Source organism: Dermacentor silvarum, chromosome 6 (assembly GCF_013339745.2).
Source record: "Dermacentor silvarum isolate Dsil-2018 chromosome 6, BIME_Dsil_1.4, whole genome shotgun sequence".
Taxonomy (NCBI): Eukaryota; Metazoa; Arthropoda; class Arachnida; order Ixodida; family Ixodidae; genus Dermacentor; species Dermacentor silvarum.
The window spans coordinates 127,626,645-127,649,433 of record NC_051159.1 but is presented as its reverse complement, the minus strand read 5'-3'; the positions used below and the strand labels follow the sequence as shown (position 1 = coordinate 127,649,433).

Genomic DNA, 22,789 nt, shown 5'->3' with positions numbered 1-22,789 from the left:
AGCAGAAGCTTGCCCCCCCCCCCCCCCCCCCCCGATAAAAATTTCTGGCTACGCCCCTGGGACGGCCCTGCCGTCCCCTAGTTCGCTCTTGTTCGGCTGTTGTTGGCACCGATTTTGGTCAGATGACTGTTGGCGACAGCGTTATCCTTCCTTTAAACTGTTGGTCACCGCGTTTTCCGTGATGTAGACTGCTGTCGCCAACAGTCGGCTGACCAAAATCGGTGCCGTGTCGGCCTAGTGTGAATGAGCCTTGAGCGCACAGCGGAGCCCGTCAAGCAGGCGTCGGCGGGGTTTTGTATGCGGGCAGTTCTCGGAGGCCATGCTTTGGTTGGACTAGTTTTGTTGATTCCCGTGAGATGGCGCTGCAAAATCGTTCATTGCAAAACATTGTTATTTTGTTATTATTCCTTCAGCTTCTGCTTAACTTTTTGTTGCATTGCATAGAAACGGAAGCAAATGTTAAGCAGCAGTATAGAGAATTAAAAAATCAACACGTGAAGTAGTAAAAAGAACGGAAAAAACATTGTCTCCTGCCGAGATTCGAACCCCGGTTTTTTGCGTGGGGAGCAGACATTCTACCTCCATGCACGGCGGGCGTGTGAGCTACCGATCGCAGCGCTCCAAGCGGTGTTACGGTCGTTTGGCTTCACTTTCACAGCCGTTCTGGGCACTCTTCATGTTCTAGTACACTCTACTTTCGCCCTTTCGTTCCATCCAACGCCTCCGTTACGGTGGCCTCCGTTCCATCGCACGCTCTCGCACTCCAGTGAGCATTTCCCTTCTGCCGTTCCTTTGCTGTGAGGGCGTTCGGCTCTCGTCGTTTGTATTGCTGCACCACTCGTTCGAGCGACCGGACGTCCTAGGTAGGCCTGTATATGCAGGTTTCTCTTCGCAGCTTGGGAACTTACAGTTGCGACTGTCTTTCCTGCAGCTTTTCCTCGAAGAGGTTGCAGTTTCTGAACGGCGAGGATGGCTGGACAGACGCCAGTGGCGGTGCATGTTGAGTACTGGTAAGTTTTGTGACGTTCTGGGCCGCACAGTAGAGGCGGGGAAAAAAAAGAGTAATAAGGAAAATACGCATTTTCCGGCGTATATGTTGAGTACTGGTCAGTTCTGCGACGTTCTGAGCCGCACAGTAGACGCGGCGGGGAAATAGGAAAAGACCCATTTGGCCGGTGCATTAATTTGCTTGCTATCGGCCGTTGTAGTTATCATGAATGTTTTGTTTCCCGCATAGACTCGCTTTGTGTCCTTGTGTGGTATAGAAAAACAAGTTGGGATTGGCAAGCAATCGTATTTTGAAACGTACTGCCTACGCGTTAGTTTTCAAGCTTGGCATGGTTTCAGAAGCGTAGAAGCCGGCATTTGACGGCGTATTTCGTGGACCCGCTCTCTCCTTTCGTTCCGTACCTTTCTTTTTCCTTCATGCACCGTTGAGCCTCGCCGTTCACCTAGCACACCAAAGACGCACATTCGTATACTGCGAAGCCGTTACCGTATCGAAATAATATTGCACTAAATTACAAAAACAATATAGTAATAAAATATTAGTGTAAGGGTTACTTCGAGCAGGAAAGAACGAAATCGGTGCAAAGTATTGAGGCAGAACTTTTGCCAAAAATGACCATAGAGCAAAACATCGAATGTAAAATTTGCCAATCTATTATGACCAAGCTGCGCGGGAATGTTTTGGTTACTTGTTATTTTCTGTCCGTTAGTTGTATCTAAAGGGCAACTGGGTCGTAGGTTCTGCACATTGATTTCATATCTGCAGACACACTGGCTGGAATGTTAAGAAGCAAGGTTATTTTCTCTCACATGGGTGTTCTTCCTTTGTAAGCATGGCCTAGCTGGCTGATTACTTTAAAAATAAAATAAAAGGAATTGTTGGAAGCTAGTTGAACTTCCTCAAACATCGTCCAGTTCCACAGCTTTGCTAAAGACGTGCTTATTCCATTACATATGAGTACTGACACAATATTTTCTACTTGTGCATTTCATTTTTAATGATTGAAAGTCCAAACCAGCTAAACCATAGAAAAAATGCTGGCATGTGTGGGAGCACACTAAACTATTTAATCCATGATATTGTGCTTGTGAACTAGTTGTGGTTATGGCACCCAAGGTTTGTGATACTAACACCATTCCTTCAATCACTGTGGCTGCCACGCACAAGCATAGCTGGAATCAATGTACACAGCACTTCTGTTAATTTTTATGACTAGCTTCATCATAACTAGCATTATTGCTACCCGACGTTGGAAAATTTTGCCCTGTGTCAACGTCACAATAATTTCGATAATGCCAGGTCTGTTGTTTATAGAGGCCAACTTTAATATCAAATTAAAGTATTTTTCAAGTCTTTCCTAACTTCAATAGTTGCTAAGTATCATCCTCTTATGTGTGAGAAACTGTGCAGCAGCGTTTTGACAACTTTGAAAATATGTGTCAATACTCGTTTGGGTTACAGCTCTGCCCTACTAGGGGTCCCCAAACAGGTGGTGCAACATCAGTACATGCTGTCTATTTTCCCGACACCTGTTCCTTACCAAAAAATTCTTGTTGTGTATTGAGCATGACTCTTAATTCTTTGTAGATATGCCCAGGCATAATACATTGTTGACTTTTCATGACGCAGCCTTCGGCGTCAGTATCGAGCTGAAATGTGCCAAGCCAACGAGGCTGCAAAGTGCAGCGACATGGCTCATTTTTGATGTTGTTTAAGTTAAACAAAACCATTATAGGCAAACAACTTTAACTCTATGGTGTGCCTGATAACCATGCCTTGTTTTTCATTTTCAGTTAAATGTGCTAATAGTTTAAATAAATGTGCTGATTCACCCCCTAGTCTTTTTACAGACTTCATCATGCAACTTTGCTACATCTGAGCCCGTTGCCTCATTTTGCCATAATACATTATTGACATACATTTGACATATTTGACACTAATGTCAAAAGTTTACGTATCATTGCTGTAAACATTATCCCAGCAGTGTTTTCCTTTATCACTACTTGTCGGGTAGCTTGCTAGGGTGCAACTGCTGCTGGCTTGATAAAAAACATCTTGGAATTCTCTGTGGTCATGACCTTGACATTAGGTAATGCCGACTAGGCTCTTACATTCGTAAAAGCTTTAGGCTAAAACATGTGTTGCAGTGTAGTACTCATATTTTACTTTTGTAAATTTTTGCTCCCTGAAATGACAAACATATCTTGGTCCTTCATAGTGTTTGTGTGCAATTTGGTTCATGTTAGTAGCTCCAAGTAGTTTAAACGTCCAAAAGTCATTCTTTCAAAAATAAATTTGTGCAGTAAATATTGTTTTATTCATGTGTTCGGGTTTACATTGTTTACAACGATGAACAGAGTTGTTTCAGTTAGTTGTGTCAAGTTCTCTAGCCACATTTCTTGATTGCTCTTGAACAGCTGTTTATTTTTCTGGCAGTCTATTCTCATGCTTATATATGCAGAGAATTAACGCCTATATACTTGCAGCACACTTAACACTTGACAACATATGTTGCATATTATTTTACAGCCACCTAACACTGAAGTCAGAGATAGACTAGAAGACCAATAACATCTGTTTTGTATTGCTTATCATAACATAATTTCAAATCAAATTTTCCAGTGCTGGTACAAATCCAAAAACATTTAAAGAGCATTCATAACATGAAAAAACTTGGCACAGTGTGTTGTGTTACAACAAGGCTTGTGGAGTAATTTTCAGCTTGCATTTGCTGAAATAAAGAAATCTTCAATATGCTGCTGTATGAAAAAATCATTTCTGCAAAAGAAAAAGAACGGACATAGGTGCAACATTTTCAAGGTCCTGTTGCAGAATTAACCATTCTTGTCATATCGATTCCCATTTTTCCTCGTGAACCTTCTTCTTTCAACTGAATTTCTGCTGAACCCATGAAAGATGCACAGTGCAGCCCACTCTTCAGAAAAAAAACATGTCATAATGCTAAATCTTTAGTTTGGTATGAAGGTTTGCAGGATGTTTGATTGGTAGTTCTGTGTTATGTGTCCTCTTGGTTACTTCAGGCCACTCTGTCATGCAGAAGAAATGTGGAAGTTATTTTTTAATTTAATTGAATATTGATAATGATTTCTGCCTTGTGAGTGAGTGACCCGGTACATTCGTATGTGCAGGATGGACCACAATTTTGGTAGTTAGAAATTAAATCGCCATTGCCTTAAATGCACCAGGCCTTCTAATGAAGCTGTGACCTACATGTGGAAATCTTTACTGAGTGAATTACGGAGCATCCTTGCGCTCCCAATTGAGCACCCCTGCTCACATAACTTGCAACATGGTTCTTCTTAGTGCTTTCTGTTCTATTTGTTGCACCATTTCTTCTTTCTTTCAGTGGTGGATGAGGGTACGCCCCTCGTTTTGAGGAGCTAAAGCACCGAATCCTTCAAAAAGTACCAAGTGCCATTGTGAATGGCACAGTAGGACGCCAGAGTAAGTGCATTCTGTGAACCATAATGCCTGCAAGGTGGGCTTGCTTCACAGTGGCCTGTATGTGGGAATTCGCATGTTTCCTACAAAAATTACTAAAAGGAACTTTGGTGCTGCAATTTTTTTTTTCCTACCGTGGGAATGGGGGTAATATGTGGATTTGTTCATGTGGAATTATTTATTACACCTCATCCTTATAATTTTCCAGAAAACTAGTATCTTTCTTAAGAGGAAGCTTTAGCTCTTGTTCTGCCGCGTGGAGAGACTATTAGTCTCGGTTGGGGCCACTATTGGGGTTAGACGCATGCATGCTGACCAGTCAAGTTGGAATTATCTGTTGAAGGCAAATTTCAGAATCGGAAAAACGAAAGCTTGGCCCCATAGAAATGTATGGGTGCCAGCCAGGACCTTTGGTCGGGATCAAATTAACGAAAGAATGAATTAGCTGCACTCAAAATATCGGAAGTCTGGAGTACTTAGATATTTCCTGTTGTCAGTGTAAGCTGGAAATATTCCCCCAAGTTCTGCTTCTTCTGGATTCCGAAATAATTGTGTTGAAAAATATGGTTGCTGTCTTTCGATGTTTCTTTCTTTTTCTTTTATTTTTAATTCAATTTTTGCTGTGAAAGTCATGGAAAACCTGCAAAAATCTGGCAATATTGAAAAAGCAACTTGCTAAACACCTTGATTGGCCATTTGAGATGACACTTGTACTATTCTTTCTTTTAATGGTACATGGCAGCTATCCAAGTTGTGCGACTCCATCACGCTAAGCTAATTTCTTAACCACTGTTGCAGCGTCCTTCGAAGTGATGATCAATAATGTCCAGGTATACTCTAAGCTCGAAAAGGGTAACTTTCCCGACTTCGAAGAGGTAAGTTGACACCACTTGCACATTCATTTTATCAGCTGTAATTTATGTAAATATATGGTGATTGTAAAGGAGGAAAGAGACGCTTAACTCTGCAGCCCTTCAGGGAGCACGGCGCAGAACACGCGTTTGCTCTATGCCACGCATTCTCTCCCCGTGAAAGCGCGGGGCGCGACGACGATTTCATCGCCGTTGACGTCATACGGAACCTCATGGCGACGCCAACGGCAGAAATCTGCTTTGGAGTGTCCATATAATTGCTATCGCAATAAAAAACATTTGTTCAACACTTGCTTAGCCACCATTTCTCGTGTGAATGTTCTTGTTGCCCAACTTAATTTTATTGCTGTTATACTCTACTGCTCATCTAACAGTCTCCAATAATATGATCCTTCATTAATGCATGCTCACTAGATGCAGTTGTGCGGCCTAATGTTCCTTGCAGAGACTGCTTGTGAAGGAAGTACCATGTACAGATTTCCTAAGTTGCTGCCTGCCTTCACACTAAACCAAGTTATTTAACACATTTTTAGTCATTGCAGTCTCATTTTCAATTTTTCTTATAGTGAAAAATTTGGAGAGAACTTGGGTCGCACCAACTGGTCCCCCTAACTTGAATTTTATTTATTTATTTATTTTTTTTGGGGGGGGGGGGGGGCCTTTTCAGGGTTTTTCACTCTTAGGGGGCACACCCGTGCAGTCGCATTCTTCAGAGTGCCAAATGCAACTGCCGGGAAAAATAATTGCGCAAACGCATTGAGAGCCTGAGGTGGCACCTACGGCATGCCATCTGCTACTGTGCCAGAGCGCACAAAATCTCACCTGATACTGTCGCCGTAAATTTGCTTGCATGGCAGTTCAGCATGCTTGAAGGCAAGTCTTTCGCATCACGGTACATAAAGTGCAGGTTGTTATCGCTTGTCCCAGGATGGGCTGCTCAGAAGAGTAAGAAACTTCTCTGAGAGTACCTGCATTTTTACATGCAATGCATTTATGAGGAACTTGGCATTTTTTGTGACAGTGTTTTTAATACACCGAAAGACAGGAGCTGAGGTGCATAGTACAGCAGGAACCTTCGTACAGTGTGTTGTTACTCCTTTTCCTCGTATGTCCAGTCTCTCTGGCTGTTTTCCCTGGCTGAGTGTACTCTACCTACTCAGCCAATCAATTTGTGTAATCACTAGCAGTGAAGGCGCATTTATTCACTACTATAGCAATGCAATAGCACCGTCCTAATGCTCATTAAGTTGCGCCAAGTTATGGTGAGTGGAAAATGACTGAACATAACACACAAGAGGAGGTTAGCATGCCCTACATATGCCATAGACTAGTCGGAAGAAATATCTTCGTTGACTTTGTTGCTTTTTTCCCCATTCCACACTTTCCGCCGCTGATAAAGAAAGAAACTTGACCTGAGCAGTGCTAATATTTTTTTACAAGCTCAGTAGGTAAACTGAAACGGGTCGCACATCAGCGCACTTGTCATGCTATTAAGCAAATAACATCTAAAAAAATATAGCTAATCTTGGGCTGTGCTCAATTACTACTTTAAGCAGTTTCTTATGCCTGCAATAAAACTTCCGGCGCTGTTACGTAGGATGATAAGAAAGACTGGCGCTCGTGCACCATAATGAAAGCAAATATATGGTGCCAGTATTGGACAAGGCTTTGCACGTACTGCAGAGTAGCAGAGGACACACCAGATGCACCACGCACTGCCTTTGGCTCTCAACGTGCCTGCGCAAGTAGTTCTCCCGGAGGCCTCATCTGGCACTCTGCGGAGCGCGCCCAAGCATTTTCCCCAAGAGTGGATGACCCTGTACATAATGTGAATAAATACAGTATCTACTGGTGATTTATAACTATTGTAACCAAAGTGAAATGTTCCTGTTGGCCTTTAAAAAGCCAAAATAAATTATTTGTTCTACTGAATGTATTGTTATAAGCTGTTGTGAACATTTCTTCAACCCAACATTGTCTGTTGGAGTTGGAATATGCCACAGGAGGGATAGATTGTTCTTATTTTATTGTTTCCCTCATTCATAAACAATATGCACACCACGATCATAGTTTCTGTTAAGTTTACTTTTCAAGGAGACTGAAGTGGCTATTATTGCAGAAATCTGCTTGGTCAGGTGTTTGGTATACTTTTCCTTGCATGAAACTTCCTCTACCTTACGGATTTCTGCAGAAAGTAATTTGATTACTAAGTTATAATTCTGTACACCCTTCTGTGATAGCTGCACTTCAGTAATAGCTGTACCATGCACCAGGCTTCTTTGCGTACAAATCGGTGGTTTGTGATACGGCGTGACCAAGCAAAGCCCTGCGTTAGGAGGCCCTGCACCAGGATCGGCCATTTTAATCGGACAAGAGCAGGGCATACTTCACCCGCTGATGATGCTGTCTGCCATGTATTAAAGCGCTGTACGCTGCGAAAACAGCTGAAATTTCAAACCAAATGCCAGTGCGCCCTCCCTCTCATGGAAGCGTCGCACCCAGCCAAAGAGCCAAGGAAACGCGCACAAACACCGTGAGGTAAAACGCAGTCCTGGGAATATCTCTCGCCATGGCACACAACTTCGGTAAATTTTCCAATGCGGAATACACAACGCCACCACCGCAAATGCACCATGCAGCAAAAAAAAAAAAAGACAAAAAGGAGTTGGGGGCTCGTCACATGAGCCTGACGCGGTCCCTCGGCTCTGGTATGGGAGGAGGGGAAGGAAGGTTGCTTGCGGACGCTACTCGAGGCAGAGGGAGGGCGTGTCTCTGTTGGCAGTTGCAGCTTGCCTCCTGGCAGTATGGTAACAGGGCTTTCAATTTCTTCTATCTCCTTGAATAAAAAATAGATTTGAAAAATTCTTTCTGTAAAACAATCTCCAGAGAGCATTTTAGAATTTCTCGTGTATAGCGAATATGTGCAATGGGGCCTAGTGAGGAGGGGCCCTTTAAGTCCTATCTGCACTGGGCTTGGGCACACATCTTGAATGGCTCAGAAATGCATATACTATAATTATTTGTTGCACTGTTGAGTCATTGAGACTTCATACTGGAATTATGGGCCAACAGCAGTCTATTAAAAAAAAGCAAATATTTTGTCATAACTTATTCAATATATAGAAGAGTACAATTATTCTTATAACGGCATGCATGACGGGTTATAGGACTCATTGTACTCTTCTTCGTGCGCAGAATTCTTTCAATCCTATCTCTTTACGGCTAACATCTCTGTCTTGGTTTTCAGTGTTAGTTTGCCAAGTCAATAATTCCTATCATACCTTACTTTTTTCAGGTTGTCCAGCGAGTACTTGATGCCAGCCTTGGCAAGGAAGTGAAGCCTTGCGTGAAACTTGGTGCTGCGAGCGGCAAATGCTCTTTGTTATAGCACGACACCTCATTTGCTCTGCCGGTTGACCATGCAGTTGGCCTTCATGAACAATAGCTGAAGGCCTTGGAAGGCGCATGAATGATGGCTTGACCCCAAATCTTGAAAAGAGTCATGCCTGAAGAACCAGCGTGTTCCTGCCCGGTGCTACTTGCTCTGTGAAAGCCATTCATGTATGGACCTTGTGGAAGTAAATGCATTTGTTGTTTTAGTTCCTGTGGTTTTTTTTCTAGCAGTTTAATGTTGGTGAAACAAGTGCCAAGTTAACTTCAACTTGCTTGACACAACATAAGAACTACTATACCGGGTGTTTCAGCAAACACTTTCAATTTTTTTTTTTTTTTTTTTTCATTGTCTGCGGCAGATAGCTTCATTCTATAGTCCATGAGCTGGTCTACTCGAAGAGGCGGACATTACTCCTCAAAAGTTGAATTGCATAATTGACTAATTAACAAAAGTTTAACGATTAAGTTTTTAACTAATTACCTTATTGCTTTTTCGAAGTATTAATGAAAAAAAAACTATAGTGACTGAGATCTTCAGCTGCTCGGATGTTAGGTGGTTCACGACATGTGCTGCGATGCAAGCAAGGTTTGTCTTTTAAATCAAATCTTCCATTAACAAAAATGTTTAATTCTTCCAACACTATTTTTATTTGAGTAAGGAAAAGTACAAAAATAATCGTGCTCTATTGTGCCTGTCGTGCATCCTGCTAGCTAATTCTCTCACTATGATGACCACCATAGAAATGAGATGCATTGATACGTTCGTTATTCAGGAAGATCTTTTTTTGTTTAACATTTACTGGCATATTAATGGGCACCGTTGTTTTCCAGCACACCTCTCTAGCCATCTGTTATGCCTTTTTTGGATACTAGAGCGAAAGAATGTGGCACTTGCACAGGGTGCAACCGTTCTTTGCCTTGGTCCTTTTATCAAATGTTGTATCAACCGTTTTTTGCCTTGATCCTTGAATCATTCTTGACAACTAACAGTTGCTGTCTTTAAATCCATTCAACATTAAACACAGAAAAGTTTCACAGTCTTCGGAAGGATAGAATACAGTGTGTATAATTACCGTGGCAGAGGTAGTCATTCATAGAAAGATGCCCAAAGATCCGGTGTTGATTAAATATTTGGAAACCGGCTTTGCAATTGCCTAAAACCAACATTTAGCACTCCTGGGCTATGTGCCCATTCCATTCACATTCCGTCTGCCTGAGTGGTGCCATCATTTCATTCCAGGTGTTTCAAAATGCAGAATGATTCCGGAATCATTCTGCCTATGGAGTTGCCCCTCCAAAATTGCTGTATACTTATTAATGCGATTAGCATTCTTGGGGAACTTTACCCACTCTGTGGTATGCTCGTATTTAACCTCTTTCATGCTTTAACTTGATGCACTGCTGGGCCTGTTTCAAAAACAGACAGCCAGGACCATTGAGTATGCGCCATGGGTACGAGAGTGCCCAAGCAAATAGGCAACTGGGTCCATTTATTCATTCAAAGTGCTCACAAGTTCTGCGGTGGACTATTGCGTGAGGGGTGTTAAAAAGTTCAGTAACTAAAAGGAGCGGAAGTTACTGATTCATGGTCGATCTCCCAGAATGAGTATGTGCCACCCTTTAATATTTATCCGGTGCTCTGCAGAATTGAACCCACGTCACACGGGTCCCTCAGGTACAGCAGCCCGATGCGAAAATGTGTGTGGTTAACAAGGGAACAACTCTCGGCATTTGCACGCACTGTGCATCTCGGAGGACACGCGCAGATATTGCGTCGACACCGCTAGATGGCGCAGCTTGTCCGAAGGGAAGTGGCCTGTAGCGCACGCCTCGTACAGGACGCGGTTCGGCGGTGGCAGTACCGCTATGTTGCTTCAATGCTGGTAGCATTAACTTCAACATTGATTGCGAGATAGGTTCTGATGAAATTTATGTTGAAAATTGTGTCGCTACTTTCAATACTTAATCTACCTTCGTGAGTACCTCGGGCCCGCCGGTGCCGCAGATCCACGTCTACCCGGTGCAGAGGTACGTGCAGCTACGTGCTCGCTAAAATCGGCTAGAATGTATCCCCTCAGGCGGTGATGATGATGATCTAATGGCGTCCCCTTTGAAACGGTACAGTGGCGGCAAATAGTCGCCTGCTTGATTTAATCAGGTATGCTATACGATTTTTTTTTATCTAGCATTTTTTTGTATACATGTCCTTAATGTTATTTTCTTCCTTCAATATCTAGCTTGTACCGCTGCCTATGACTAAAACAGATCAGGTCGTATCATCCTCTCGCCTTCGTCTTCGTTCCATCGCGCGCGCTCCAGCGCTAGCGTTCCACCGTGCCGTTCCGGTTGCGTCTCGCGTTCGGTCGGTCGGACGTTTGAGGTAGGCCTGTTTTGTGTACTGACGTAATAGTGAAACTCGTCATGGTTTAGTTTCTCTTTCATGCAGGTTTTCTCCGTTGAGGTTGCAAGTGCACGATCGGCGAGGATCCATGGCTGGAGCGAAGCCAGTTAAGGTATTCGTTGAGTATTGGTAAGTTCTGCGACTCTCTGAGTAACCATAGATATGGCAGCGTGGCTCCATCACCTCGGCCGCGTAGTGCACGGAGAAAAAAAAAAAAAAAAGAGAGAAGGAATAATACGCAAGCGAAAAAACTGGCAAGCGATCGCGTTTTGGAACGTCACCTACGTACGTCAGCAGTATTCGAGCTTGCATGGTTTTTAAAGTTAAAACTATAATAATAATAATAATAATAATAATAATAATAATAATAATAATAATAATAATAATAATAAATTATATACGAGCTACACAATGGAAGCTTGCGCAGGCTTTTTCGCTTTTTAAGGACAAAATTTTCGCGACAATGTATATATAGTCGGCAAGTACACAATTTAAAAAAATATTTAAGTGCATTTTAATTGCCAATTTTTGTTATTTGGGCATTTGCGGACTATTCTTGCGCCAACATTTTGTGCGAAAGCGTAGCTCGATCAATTCGGTTAATTGCGCGTTTTTAAAGACTGCGTTTCCGATCCCCACCGCGGCGGCCGCATTTCGATGGGGGACAAATGCACGAGGGAAAGAGATTCAGGTGCATGTTAATTATAAGGACCTAAGATGGTAAAAAAATGTTCCAGGTTCCCTCACCACGATGTGCTTCATTATCATGTGGTTCTGGCATGTAAAACCGCGGAATTTAATTAAACTAATTAGTTTAAATAAAAGAGCGCCTGGAATTAAATTTAATTAATTTTTCAATTTTATACGTGACTATGATACATGTGTTTATATTGCAAACTTGAAGACGATCTTGTGCGAAGGCAATTTTATTTTATTTGACACTTCTAATGCGTTTGTGTTCTTCAGATATCCAAAATTAAGTTTGGCACTCAATACGCTCAGTACTCAATACGCTCAGTACTCAGTTTGGTGGTGACCGAAGTGACACTTAGACAAATTAAGCTGGAAGCCAGCATTTTGAAATACATAAAGAACAAGGTGTGTGGCAAATGTAGGAGCGAAAACGATGACGTCATCTAGGTAACAAAGACAGATGGACCACTTGAGTCCATGCAGAAGCACGTCCATCATATGTTCGAATGTGGCTGAGGCATTACACAAGCCGAAAGGCATGACTTTGAACTGGTATAGGCCATCCGGTGTTACAAACACTGTCTTCTCGAGGTCCATGTCGTCTACAGCAATCTGCCAGTAGCCGGACCGAAGGTCGATGGAAGAAAAATATTTCGCACCGTGAAGGCAGTCCAGCACGTCATCGATGCGGGGGAGAGGATAAACATCTTTCTTAGTTTTGTTCACGGTGGTTTTGTTCAAGTGCCGGTAGTCCACGCAGAAACGCCAGGTGTTGTCCTTCTTTTTAACTAGGACTGCAGGGGACGCCCACGGGCTTGAAGATGGCTCAATTATTCCCCAAGACAGCATCTTTTCGACTTCCATTTGAATAACTTGTCGCTCATGCAAGGACACCCGATATGGTCTCCGGTGAATCGGATGGGCGTCGCCAGTGTCAATGATGTGTTTCGCAATGGAAGTCTGACCTAAAGGGCGACCATCCAAGTCAAAATGTCGCTGAATGAGGCGATCGAGCAAATGACGTAACTGGTCGGCGTGCTGAGGCGCGAGATCAGGAGAAATCATGTTGGAGATGTCGGGTAAGGTAGCTGGTGAAGAAAGCAATGAAGCACCTTGAGACGACATTTTAGTCGTCAAGGCCGAGAGGTGGTAGCCTTCACAAGATGACAGTGTGCCCAAGGCTATGTCTTGCAGTAGAACATGGCTGTATGGTCCAAAGATTAGAATAGGCAGGCACGTAGAATTGTTCATAACATTGACGACAGTGTGAGGAAGTTATGGGCCAGTGCGAAATAGGAGAGGCGATGTAATCGCCATCAGGCACAGGTGGGGAGAGCGAAAGAACGACGCACATCATCGTTCATCTTGGGGGGCAAGACGAATGTGCTCGGTAGAACACAATCTGCTGGAAACTTCCTCAGGAGGGTCAGAAGAGCAGGGCAAATCGAGCTGAACAAGTCCCGCGGAGCAATCAATGAACGCCGAATGCGCTGATAGAAAATTGAGATCCAAAATAACGTCCTGGGGACATTCTTCCAGAATAGTGAAAAAAAACAGAGGTCTGACGGCCGGCGACACTGACACGAGCAGCGCACATTCCTATGACGGCCGGCATTCTGCCGTTGGCGACCTGCACAACACAGGACACAGCAGGTGTGATGACTTTAGTCAGGCGTCGACGAAGATGGTCACTCATGACAGAAATGTGCGCGCCGATATCAATCGAAACCATTACAAGGACACCATCCACATACACCTGAAGTAAATTTCTATCCGTCGGCGAGGTCAGCAGAGGAATTTCAGTCCGGGTCGATGTAGCAGTGTCACCCCTCGGAGCTGCACCCATCAGTGTTCCGATGAGCACCGGTATATGGACGACGGAGAACGGCGAAGAGTAGCTGGGCGAGGCAGGGGCCGTCGAGGAGAAGGCGAACGACTCTGCTGTGTAGGTGGCTAGGCCTCAGCACGGTGGTAAGGTTCTGTGGGTTCTTCCGGCGGCGGACGACTACCTGGTGAGCGATGGTATGGTTGGAACGCAGATCAAAATGAGGGTGTCCAGGTGTTGCGGCAGTGACGAGAAATACGGCCAGCACGTCGGCAGTTGAAGCAAATAGGCCTGTCATCTGGTGTTCGCCATTCCGTTGGGTTACGATAGGGCCGTGAGGGGTACTGGTTCCGCGGAGCCGGGACAGTAGTAGTAAAGGCGTCGGATCGGTTGATGGGGCAAATGGAGGGAACACCAAGGTTCGCCAGCTCTTCGCGAAAGGCAGACTGGATGAGGGAAACTACACTACTGTAGAAACTCTACAGTTTCTACAGTACTACTTGTTCAAGTGTCAACTCAACTTACTTTAATAATCCATTTAAGAAAAATAATGCATAATGACAGGTAAAATCATGAATTTACTTTCAGATTATAAGTAGAAAATTTAGCATGCTTCAAAAGATCGCGGGTCATCTGATTCTCCCGTCAAAAAGGCACACTTTGTCCATGTTATGCTTGCAAATTTTCTAGCTTTAAGCGCTCCCATGAGAGGAGAAATAAATTAAGTGACAGTCTTGCTAATTTTAGCACCGATGAAAATGACATCACCTCTTACAGTTACAATACTATTTTACGGCCCTCTGTCCACCTGAATGCTCAGTGCATTATATATTTGTCTGAAAATTGTCAAAAACGGAAATTGTGCATGATCGGTGTGAATGAGCCCAGTCTTTCCGATATTTACACCTTTCTGCAGTTCATTTTACTTAGTATTCACCTGCTGCATTCTAAACCTCACCTATGAATTTTAAGTTTATTACAATAAGTCTTCATAATTTAGTTTACTGCTACGTTTTCGAACATCCGCCAATCAAGCATACTTAGTGAAACTGCAGTACCCACAACATTAAGACCTATTCTAATTGTTTTTGCAAAGATTGCAATAACATGCATTTTCTGAGCACAATTTGAAGCCTGTTTGCCTCACTGCAATTAGCTGCAGTGTACGGCCTCCTCCAGTACAGACGCCCTTTGAAATCATGCTCACAGAAGCCACATACCGTGTGTCCGATGTCGGCCACATTTTTGTAGCTTTTGAAAAATAAAGTGCATTCTAGAAAGTAATTTTTTACTCAACTTTCCTAACTTCGAAGTCGCTAAATTATTACGAATTGTTCCATCATGTCGCCCAAAAAGGTCGCTAGTCGCTAAAGCGAAAAATTTGTCGCTAAACAAACCAAAAAGTCTCTAGATCTAGCGACGAAATCTCTAAAATGGCAGCACTTGAGCATGCGTTGTCATAATCTATGTAAATATGCCTAGGCACATACAGCTCATAATACATTTCATTGTTTGCTTTTCATCACTTGACCTGCTGAATTGGCACTCTATAATATATATTGTTGTGCAAGTTAAGCAAAAGCATTAAATATAGGCAAATTTCTTAAATTTTTGGATGCCCTTAATAAACATGCATGCCTTGTTTTTCATCGACTAAATATATATAGATGTGCCCATTCACCCCTTAGTCTACTTACAGGCCTTATCGTGCAACTTTCCTACTTCTAGGCATGTTGTCTCATTTCACCATAATATGTACATATATTATTAACATACATTTGACGTTACTGTCAAAACTTAAGGTACTACTGGTGCAAATGTTTGCCACTGCTATCCTTTTTTATTACTTCTTGGGAAGCTTGATAAGATGGCTGCTGTTGGCTTGATAAAGGACATCTGGCAACTCTCCATCATCATTTAATTTTATTACCTTGAGCTTCAGCTCCCATCGGAATGCAGCCGGCAAGACTGGGAATCGAACCCACGACCTCGTGCTCAGCAGGGCAACGCCATAGCCACTGAGCCTAGTACATTTACCTAGTTCATTTACATTTTTACGTTTCATTTACATTTTCACCTAGTACATTTACATTATTACGATGGAACGCAACTTTTGCTGTTCAAGTGGTGTTGCCTAAAAAGTGTATCAGACCACCTTCTCATCATGCTATCAATTGTGCAAATGTTGCCAAGTGAACTACAAGCCTCCTTCTGCTTAAGAATGAGCACCCCTGTTCAAAAACTTGCCACGTTACTCACCACCTTATATTTAGTCTGATGTTTCATGAGTACATGGTTCTTAGTACTCTTCTGTTTGCGAAACCATTTCTCTTTCCCTTTTTTTTTTTCTCAGTGGGGGATGAGGGTACATCCCTCGCTTCGAGGAACTGAAGAAGCAGATCCTCGCCAAGCTTCCAAATGCCACTGTGACTGGCAGCATAGGACGTAAAAGTAAGTGCATTCTTTCTACCATTGCGACAGTGAAGTGAGCTTGCTTCACACGCAATGTTCTGTTTATAGGAGCATGCATATAGTTTCCTTCAACCATTACTAGGAGAAATCTGGCACTGTGATCGTTCAGTTAACATGGGAATGGTGGGTAGTGCATGAATTTCTCTAATCCTCGTTCTTGTGGCATTATTCGTTACGCCTTCTCGTTCTAAATCTCCCAAGAAATCGTACCTTTCTAAGCGCATGAAGGCAACAAGTTTCTGTGCACGTGCGTAATTACTGCAAATGGTTGCATTCATAATGCAATATTTCATGGGGATGAATTTACGGAGTCACAAAGCCGTTTGAAGCCAGAAGGACGAAATTTAGGCAAATCAATGTATGCTACTCGTCAATCCTATGCTCGCGGAACCTTCATACTTGCAGCTCTTGTTGACAGTAACACCTGAGTTACCTCTAGTAATTTTTGTCGGAAACTCTGTGGGATTTTGAGGCATCAACCAGCTTTACCATTAACCTTGAGATTCTAAGAGTTAATGTCCTCGTGTGTCAACAGCTGACTGGTATGTTTTGCTGCAGGCACCACAAGTCTCAAGCTAAAGTGATAAAGTTGTAGAAATTGATACAGTAATAGATAAAGATAGATAAGGTGGTGCAGAGAACTTGTTGGAACTGAATTACATATAAACATGGATTCAAGACCCTCGTTATGTAATCAACGAGAAGAAAGGGAACCGAGGGGCTCGATTTTTATTAATCATATCATAAGAAGCCAACAAACAAGGACACCAAGGACATAGGGGAAATTACTTGTACTTACTAATTGAATTAAAGAAACGATAAGTTCATGTAAATGAAAATGGATGAAAAAGCAACTCAAGGTAGCTCAATTGGTAAGAGCATCGCACGTGTAATGCGAGGACGTGGAATTGTTGCCCACCTGCGGCCAGTTGTTTTTTCATCTAATCGAGCATGCACCTATGGTGCAGCTACCTTGAGATGGTGCATCAACAGCAAAAGCACTGGTGAAAGTAATGTTATTTAACATGTGTTGCATATATCTTGAAACACTCATTATTGGAATTGTGCTGGATATTGAGTTTTCGTGTGGAGTCCACATTCTGTAAACTTCACAAAACTCACTAAAGAATTGAAAATTCGTGATCTTTTCTGCAGCAGTACACTTTCTATGATTCTGAAGATGTAATAAATGTGGTGAAAGTAAGTTTTCAATCAACAGGATAAAGTGGCTTCTGAAGAGGTTATATGTGATATCTGTATATTATCTGCTTGTATAGTTGCTTTTGTCTTGACAACTGGTATTACCCCATGACCATCAGGCGTTGTGTATACAATTGTTCAAGCCGAGAATAGCAAAAATGCTGATGGAAATAAAAAATTTAGAACATACTGCATACATCTCGAGACATTTCTGATCAAACCTATGCTCCAAGTTTGAATAATGACTGTGAAGTGTTATTGTAAACAAGTTGGTAGAACTACTGCATGTTTGCTCCTAATGTCAGTATGTCATAGCGAAGTAAGTATGCTTTCATTGTTCTTTACAATGTTATACATTAGGCATATTTTTCAAGTGGCTGAATCGCTTTCCAAGTACACCAGACATGATGTATAGTTGATGTTCTCATATCTGACATTCTTGCAGACAGTTCTCGAATAGAGTCCACATTATGCAAACTTGACAAAGCTCACTAAAGAAATTAACATACTCTTAATCTGTTCTGCGGCTGTACGCTTTTCATGATTGTGAAGATCCAAGGAATATGGTGAAATTAAATTTTCAATGGAGAAATTTAACTGGTGCCCTAAGGGCATAAAACTTTATCCTGGGGCCGTATTCTGAAACGTTCCACTTCGGCGATAATCCGCCTTTCGCCTTCAGGCGCACGCCGATTGGCTGTTTCAGCAAAATTGGATGAGCTGAATGGCTCGTTGAGCCCGACATCATTCAATTTTGCTCAACCAGCCAATCAGCACGCTCCTGAAGGCGAACTGTCGCCGAAGTGAACGTTTCGGAATACGGCCCCTGTAGTGACCTTGCCTTTTGGACGACCCTTGTGCTGGTATATTGCTGGTGCATGGGGAGCCATCCGAGTTATGCTGTATTAATAGACTGTGCTATTTCTTATCCTCTCTTGCAGCGTCCTTCGAAGTAGAAATCAATGGTGTCCAGGTATTCTCGAAGCTTGCAAAGGGAGCCTTTCCTGACTTTGCAGAGGTAAGTTGACACCACTTGCACATTAATTTTGCAGTGGCGCACCGACGGGGGGGGGGTTTCGAGGGTTGTAACCCCCCCCTGAGACCGACTTAACCCCCCTCTTTTGTTTAACCCCTTTTCTTTCCTTGCGCATTTGAGTACTGCAACTAAGATGTAAGACGCACAATCGTCTGCACACTCACAAAAAGCGAATTTTTTGACAATTTCGCGTGAAGAAATTAAAATTAGTGCTATATAGATGGCATTGGCAAACTGTCACCCCCCCCTGGCAGAGATCCTGGGTACGCTACTGCATTTTGTCAGCTGTAATTTATGTAAAAAACACTCGTTTTCCTGGTAAATGTTCTTATTGATAACTAGATCATTACACTTATTTTATTGCTGTTATCCTCAGCTGCTCATCTAAGGGTCTTGATAAATCTGATGCTTCAATGATACGTGCTCAGTAGAAGCAGTTGTGGGGCCTAATGTTCCCTACAGATGCTGCTTGTGAGAAAAGCATCATGTACAATTTTTCTGGGCTGATGTCCACTTTCGCACATTATGCTCATGTGCATTCATGTGCTCTCTCCTTTGGTACTTGAGAAACATTCTTGTACATGGCATGTGTTTCTATTGATTGACTTAATGTGCATAGCTTAGCATGACAAAATTGTGTTGCTGTTGGGTGAGTGAGTTCTTTCTATAAGCTTTGTTTTGTGTCTGCATGTTTTACTTGCAAATTTTATAGCTGTTTGCATTGAGTGTTAGTGCATGTGTGAACATGAAAATATGTACAAGTGTTCCTGAAGTTGACCTATGGTGCTTTTCTGGTTTGTCCTAGGTTACTGTATTTCGATTACATTCATTATTCTCGGGGTTATGCTGTCACTAATCTTGCAGTGTTGCATACATATCTTCTCAATCGTGCAAAGGTTCCTATGTGAAATTGGGCTTCTGCTATGTGAACCCACAGTCACATAATTTGAAGGTGCAACTGCAGCAAAAAGAGAAAGAAGGTTATTGCTGGCAGTTTATCATTTAACCATAATTTTTAAGACTCACCAGTCTCTGCAATAGCTCTACTTGGTTTTCGAACTGCAAATTCTTTTTTTCTGAGTATATCTTTCTTTAAAGAGCCCCTCGCTAGGCCCTATTGCAAATTTTGTTCATACATTGGAAGTTGTAAAACGATGTCTAGGGAGTGTTTACAACTTACAACTACAGCTCTGGCAGAAAGTGGAGCTTCCTTGAGAGGAAGGGCGCGCTTTATTTGGTTTTATATTTCAGCTGTTTCCATGGCACGCAGCGGTTTGGTGACGGCTTTGCATTGATTTTTATGAGAGTATAAAAAGAAAATTTTGTTGTCATGTCATTTTTATGCTTTTATAGCAAAGCTGTCATCGTGCAGCTTTTGCCATTCTCATTACATTGTTTTCATGTCATTTGTTGAAATGTCATCTTGTTGACATTATCATGGCCACCCCCCCCCCCCCCCCCAAAAAAAAAAATGACCTCGGCAGAAAATTGGGCCGACGCCCACGGCCAGTTAAACAATAGACAGCCTTATCTCGGCTATCTAGCTCAGGCCGAGCTTGGTTTTCCAAACGGCCAGCCCGTCTGCCAATCACTGGCAGGCGGCATCATGACAGCCAGTTAAATCGAGGCTGCTTTTGGCTCTTATACGGGCTGATGACTTCCCCACGACGGCGACAGCGTGGCTTGTCCGCGGCCAGTGTTCTTTTTCCAGTATTCATATTTAGGCTTTCTCTTTTTTTCTTTTTTTTGTCACACATACTGGGTGCCTTATGTCGATTTTCTTTAAGGCACCCTGTCGCAGATACCAGCATGTTCCCCCCTTCTTCAACTGGGTTACCTTAATTGGTGGACATGACATTCTGGATAAGTTGTGAGCATAGAAGCATTTATTTGAAAAAAATGTGCTAATTATTTTTTAATTAATCGCTTTAATGCGCATGTTGTAATGACGGAATTGCAGCCCGTCAACATGCAGGACCTATTCAATTGGAACCAATTTTGTAACCAGCACCAATTTTGAGATTATGAAGTCAAAATTCGCAAAATAAGTTGGTGTCCTAATTTCTCCCCTCGAGCATTGCATATATTCGCATTGCAACAAGAAAATCGATATGATGTATATCTTGAAGCTGGTATTGTAGTTACAAAATTGATTCTAACTGAATAGGCCTTGCATGTTAATAGGCTCATTTCCGCCAATGCAACATATGCACTAAGTTATTAATTAAACAGATAATTGGCATGATTTTGTCAGCAACTTCTGCACTACTACTCATTTAGAAAGTAATGTCCGCCTGTTAAATGTAACCCAGATGAAGAAGTGGAATGCTAGTATCTGCAGGAGGAATAAGAAAAGATAGTTTGACATAAGAAAAGACACCCTGTGTAATCCGCTATTTAATTCATGCACGCATTTGTGTCTTAAAGCGCGCTATAGAAGGCTATGTAGACAAATTATCACTACAGTTGATTTGTGTCAAATTTGATTGCACCACTTAGTTATAAACACAATATAAATAGGAAAGCTTTGTTGTGAAATGCTGTAATAGTAGGTTAGTGGTAGGGTCAATCATAAAATGTGAATTAATCAATGACAGTCTTGTATGGGCATTTGAAAATCTCATTCCGTGAATTGCATAAGCCCATTCACTAGAGAGCTGTGCAGCCAGGTCACTTGACTGCTTCTGCAATGATCCCTCTCTGGCATCTGTAATAAAGACATGTACTGTGTAAGTTTCAGAAATGGGACATGTATAACTATTTTTCTGGTGCTGAATATTTAACCAGATGCTTCGTTGTCTCTAAATAGCCCTTTAAGCATTTTACTTAGGAACAGGTTCAGACAAAACCATTATTTCTTATTACAAACACTAAATATGCAACGCACATGTACATGCACTTTCACGTTATTTAACCTCAAAATAAGCACCACAAAAATCTGACACCGGGCGGGGCAAAATTTGCCTTTCTTCAAGTTATGTGTGTCTCCATGATACATTGTGCACACGACATCTAGCACGCTATGGGCACTGCATGCACACATCAGTGCTCGATGCATATCACGATGCACTCACACTCTCTTAATTCTCTTACCCGACAACTTTTGGCATGCGAACTCTTGCACATTAAGTGCAGCTACAAAGACAACAAGGCATCGAATTTAGATTGTGCTCTTAACATGTCGATTTCAACAGACCGAAAAGTGCAGACGAGCTTTTGAAACAAAGAAAAGCAGCCTCAACAGTATGCGCACTCTCTCCAAATTAACTCTACAAAAGGTGGGCTCCAATAGCGTAAATAAGAAGTGCGACTTACGTGTAAGTGTGGAGGTTCGTAGGAAGTGAAAATCCACTGGCTAGAAGTAAATAAGAAGTGCGACTTACGTGTAAGTGTGGAGGTTCGTAGGAAGTGAAAATCCACTGGCTAGAAGTGTCCCTTGCACGATTAAAGCTAATCTCTCACAAACAAGAAGCTTAGCACCGGTCAAGGAGCCACAGAAAGAACGATTTTTCTCGCCAAAAAGTCCCCCGGTCCTCCTTATCTCCTTACTGCTGTTTCCCGTCACGCCCGAAGTGGTGGATAGAAGAGGAGAGAAGACGTCAAACAAGAGAGAGTAAAGAAAAACTGCGCGCCCACCTCTTGCCGGTTCCTTCCCCGTGAATGCTGCCTGACCCGACTGCCACAGATGGTTGAGGCGACCTGCCGCTCTCTATTCTTTCGCTCCCCAATCTCCTCCCTGGACAGGCGCTGTGCCACACGTGCTTGCTTGTAGCAGAAATAAGCACTTTTTATTACCACCACCTCTTCTAAAAGAGGAGAAAGGAAGTCTGCATTGGCTGGCAAGGACATCCTATATGCTTGGCCAGCAGTTGGGCCAACATGAAGCCAACATCTCTGGCCAGCCAAAGTTTTGCACTTGGCATTATGCAGGCCTATCCATCCCAGCCGGCATCCGTGGCCGAGCCAGCACCGACAAGGTCTGCAACATAGGTCGGCCTTTTTACGGCCCAAACTCTCCATGCCGACATGATCAGTTCCCAGTGATCTGCTGAGCACCGCCCTGTGGTCAGCACTCGGCCAATTTTGCTTGGGGCCATCATTGTCCTCATTGTCATCTTGTTGTCATTATGCAGACATTGCTAAAACAACTGCTCTCAGTCTCGTGGAAATCGTGGGGATTGGGAAAATCTGGAGATAGGGATTGTTGATGGAACAGTAGCTCACATTGTTTTTGGTATGTGCTTACTAAGAGTTGCATAAGTCCACAAGGGACTCTTCAGATTCCCTAGATACTTTCATCCTTTTGTAGCGCTTTTTGTAAGGCGAAAAAGTAGGTGGTTTATACAGAGGACGGACATCAATGAGTATGGATGAGCTCTTGACAGCTGACACTGTAAAATTAGAACAGTGCAAGCCGAAACGTAAA

At 42.7% G+C, this 22,789-nt stretch overlaps 1 pseudogene; it reads left to right on the top strand.

Annotated features, from left to right (window-relative positions):
• The first annotated feature begins 704 nt into the window (after positions 1-704).
• The window catches only part of LOC119455956 (migration and invasion enhancer 1-like), a 45,411-nt pseudogene continuing 23,326 nt past the window's right edge, over positions 705-22,789 (top strand).